Source organism: Sinocyclocheilus rhinocerous, unplaced genomic scaffold (genome assembly GCF_001515625.1).
Source record: "Sinocyclocheilus rhinocerous isolate Xijiao unplaced genomic scaffold, SAMN03320098_v1.1 scaffold716, whole genome shotgun sequence".
In the NCBI taxonomy this organism is placed as follows: Eukaryota; Metazoa; Chordata; class Actinopteri; order Cypriniformes; family Cyprinidae; genus Sinocyclocheilus; species Sinocyclocheilus rhinocerous.
In genome coordinates this window covers 17,947-22,591 of record NW_015647020.1, presented here as the reverse complement: position 1 = coordinate 22,591, position 4,645 = coordinate 17,947, and the positions used below count along the sequence as shown (strand labels likewise).

Here is a 4,645-nt window from a genome sequence, read left to right as displayed (position 1 = left end):
TATTGTCGCAGTCGAGTGTTTATTGTCTTTGTTTTATCATTCAAAACATTTAGATGTTCTGTTTACTCAGTTACAGATATAATAGCATGCCTTTGTCCATATAAGGGATTTCCTGGAGGGTCATGAGTTCTCTACTTCTGTGACTGGATATGTTGATTTTCTGTGCTAGGGCGCCCTCTGGCGTCCAGTATGAATGAAACAGACATGTGTTTATAGTGCTAATGGCCAATTCATAATTTTTGGGGGGAATTTTTATTTATTTATCTATTTATTTTTTAATAAGTATAGGTTCAGGCACCGTTTAGGAACCGGATCCGTTTTAAAAGCATCGATTTGGCACCGGTATCGAAAAAATCCCAAACGATACCCAACCCTACCCAACACTGGAGCCAGTATGTTGTAAAACAGAAACAAAATTAGCATTTTTAAAAATATATGCATTCACTATTTTCTCTTCACCACCAATACAGATTAACAATTTTGATGGCATTGATGGCAAAAGATGCTGAATCTGTGACTTTTCAATATTTTGTTCACACATTTACTATGTTTTATATGGTGAATGCATATTAGGTGATAGGAAGTGATTCAGACAGTTTAATAATACTTTCTATTGAGGTGAATGAAGTCTGGTTTCCAGTCAGTGTCGCGTGAACCTTTGCAGCTCCAGAGAGATGACATCACAGAGCAGATCATATGCTTGAGGGTGCTTTCACACCTGGCCTGTTGTTTCGGAACCTGGCACGTTTCCCCCCTTAGCTCGGTTCGTTTGGGCACATGTGAACACGGCAATCGCGCCCGGATCTGCGCCAAAACAATCGGTTCCATCCTGACAGATGACAGCCGTGACAGCTAGTGGAATCCCGGAAAATAAACCGTGGAACTTTGACCAATGAGACAACAGTTTACTTGCGCGTGACTTGTATTAACAAATTTGGTCCGTTTAGAAACTTTGCCGTGTGAAAGCGATTCAATGCAAGTCAATGCGGACCACAAAACGAATCCAACCCATCAAACATTGCAAAAGGGATAGATAAATATAAGCGCTGCACGTTTCAAGTCAAAACGGATGTCTTTATTTGAATGTATCTGAAGGGAACCGACTGTCCTCAGAAAAGTGTCGTTGGCATTTTAATTTCATCTTACCTATAATTTCTGATAAAGCAGCGTTTATGAGCACGGAGCTGCTTTGTGTACAGCCGTTACCGGGGAAACCGCAATATTTCAGCGCTCCTAAAGCGCCACCTCGTGGCAGAGAATGAATTTGCATTTCCAGTAAGCCTTTCTTGCTGTTTATGGTCAGATCAATGCAAATATCAACTCATGTTTTTACGCAGCAAACACAGAGTTGTACATGAGAAAGAAGTTAATGTGCCTTATAAAAATCTAAACAATTAAGACCGTAATATTAATACGTTTTAAATTGACATAATTTATATGCTTGATTTATCCCTTTTCATAAAAGTGGTCTAAAGGCTGAAATGTTGTTGTAAAAGATTTGTTTTTGTGAAAACCTGTATCTGAACTATAAATCATGTAATTTTATGGCTCAATACTGTATGTTACCATAGAAATTGTCCAACCCCACTCATACTGTTCATTTTACATGTGCAGCTCTTAAAATGGGTCATAAATTGCCTTAATTTTTTTTTACAAATTCTGCAGATTCCCTGCAGTGAAATAAAGTGAAAATCCTTCCTTCATATTTGTTGATATTTGTGCATTGAAAATATTTTTGATTGGCATTTAAACTCCTGTCTGATTTTGAAAATATTTTTGATTGGCATTTAAACTCCTATCTGATTTTCTATATTTTAAAAAACAAGAGGTATTTTTTTTTATTTGGGCTAGTTAAATTAATTTTCGGGCTACCAAAATCTGAAGAGTACCTGCCCAAAGGGCTACCAGGGATTTAGAAATTTTGCGAGCCCTGTACACACACACACACACACACATATATATATATACATATATCAGCCAAAATAATTTTATTTTTTATTTAATTGGGACTTTTAATTTCAACTAAGACTTTATATTTACATTTTGGATTACTTATTGTTATATGTTGAATTTTTTTTTTTTCAAACGTTGCAGTCATCGACGTCAACTCAGCACGTGAAGGAATTATGAGAATGCAAGACGCAGCTTAGTATGGAGGACCAAACCTGCAGAAATTAAAAACGAATAAATATATAGATAAATAAATAAATAAAATGACAGGAAAATAAATAAAGGAATAAATGACTTGATAAAAACAAATATAGTTAATTTGTAATAAAATTTAACCCTGAATTCATTTTTATACATAAATAAATAAATATAAAAATAAATGATAAGATAAGTAAATAAAACTGAAAAAGAAAATAAATAAATGTAAAAATAAATACAGAAAATAATACATATAGGAAAAGTCATAAAAATAAATTCAGGATTAAATTTTATTACAAATGAACTATATTTGTTTTTATCAAGTCATTTATTTCTTTATTTTCCTGTTATTTATTTATTTATTTATTTATTATTTCTGCAGGTTTGGTCCTCCATAGCTTAGAGCCTACTGAAGGCACAATACATCATGAATCAGTCGGCGCCGACTAACGTTACAGTTCTTATTATTACGGTTTGTCAATTGGCGGGACAGGAGCCTTTTCCGGTTAAAGCTCATTAACTTAGTTCAGATCAGTAATGTCACCACATGAACCCATACATCCTCATATCTCTTTATATATGAAAAACATCGAAGCAATAACTATTTACTCGTAAAGAAATACAGTTACCCATTATAATAGCTTATCCTAATTTCTACTTAAGTGAAGAACGTGTTATCATGTTGTAGTATGGAGTACGTTACTATAATGAGAGATCAACATCTCACTGTGATACGCAAACATTTTTAGCTTCAGTGAACAGTTGCTCGCATCTGGAGCCGAGCAGGTACGCAGTTATCCAGATCATAACCACACGGCGCTGTTAAAGAGGCCTGTTAGAGGTCACCTTACCTCCGATGTGCTGCTTGGAACTCCGGCTGCTGTGCGTTTCTGTCGGATCCACAACACAAAGACGAAGCTTTTTCACAAACAGCGGGCTGCTAAAAATGCTCTGTCTTAACCGGATCGAAGCCAGATGCTTTATGTGCCTACATCAAGACAAACACCCTGATCATAATTTCAGTATTTAAAGAAAAGTCAAGCGCATATTACACACTGATCACTGCTATAGCAGTATGCAGCTAAATATATATGTATGTATAAGCAAATCTGTCATGCTATAACGCAGCTAGCTAGCTCTCGTTCCCCTTATACAAACAACAATACTTTCCTGCAATCGAACAGATCGATATTCATGTATCAAAGAAAATCGATCATGCACTAAAAACATTTAGACTATGTAAGCAACGGTGAAGTGACTTATTCAGGCCTTTAGACACCGCGTGATCTACGGAAGCCTAATTTAAGAAGTTGCTTCGATCAGGAAAGCTAACTGCATGCTAGCAGCTCGACAATAAAACCGGTAGAAGAGAAACCAACGTCAATCGTGTCACCGAAGGGGGCGGGAACAGGCTTCTTCCGCCTCTGTAACGGCTTGCAATAAAGAACTAGTATCTAAATGAGTACCAGTATCTAATAAATAAGAACTAGTATCTAATAAATAAGGCTACTATCTTTTAAAAAGGTAGCACTAGTACAAGCACTACTGGCCAATATAGTACCTAATGGAATAGATACTAGTAGCTAAAAAATCAGTAGGCTACTACTAGCATGAAAATAGATAGTAGGCCTAGTACATTTTAAAGGGGGCATAACACACACAGTTTCACCCAATCTCATGTTAATCTTGAGTACCTATAGAGTAGTACTGCATCCTTCATATCTCCAAAAAGTCTTTAGTTTTATTATATTTATAAAAGAAAGATACAGCTTTACGATTCTCTCCGGAAAAATCCGAGCTCCTGGAGGCGCGCCGTGGGCGGAGCTAAAGAGTGACGAGCACTTGGGCGCCCAATGCCAACAAAACAGATGCTGTTTTACTTCTCCTAGCCAAATACCATATCCACAAGTGTAAATTCTCCAATAAGAAGCCGCATTTTAAGGTGTTTATTAGAGAGTTGCAACAATATTTTGAAACGCTCTCAGTATCGGAAAATACTAAGGCGAGGAAAACACAACTTGTTGTGCATTTTTCAGGATTCCCCTATCTGTTTTATTATTATTATATTATTATTATTTTATTTTATTATTTTTTTTGTATTACTTTTACATTATAATTGTTTTTGTTTTTTTCCCCCCTGGCTGTTATATATGTTTCTTCTTATATTTCCTGATTTTATGCTGTATTGTATTTACATTTGATATATCATGGGTTAATAATAATAATAAAAATAAATAAAAAACAGATGCCGTTTCACTTACTGTCTGCAGTTCTGAATCATGACCAGGATCTTTTATAGCTGGGACCGCTCCATCTTTCAGTATCAAACGATGTGCAAATCCAGCATCGAACTGGGCCTTGTTTAAAACGTTTGTCAACAAACACGCTTGTGAAACTCCGTTGCTGCCCCGGAAAACCAAACTGCATCCACTGTTTACATAACGCTGGGTTTTTTAGGAAGCTGAACAAAGTTATCTTTCCCTTACAACCAAAAACA

At 35.9% G+C, this 4,645-nt stretch overlaps 1 protein-coding gene across 1 annotated transcript in view; it reads right to left on the bottom strand.

Annotated features, from left to right (window-relative positions):
* Window positions 1-3,526, bottom strand: part of LOC107708283 (kelch repeat and BTB domain-containing protein 2-like) — a 31,226-nt gene extending 27,700 nt beyond the window's left edge. Inside the window, exon 1 of the mRNA XM_016512467.1 lies at window positions 3,000-3,526. The gene's annotated coding sequence lies outside the window, so the exon portion shown is untranslated. The remainder of the gene's footprint in view (window positions 1-2,999) is intronic.
* Between the last annotated feature and the right edge of the window lie 1,119 nt (window positions 3,527-4,645).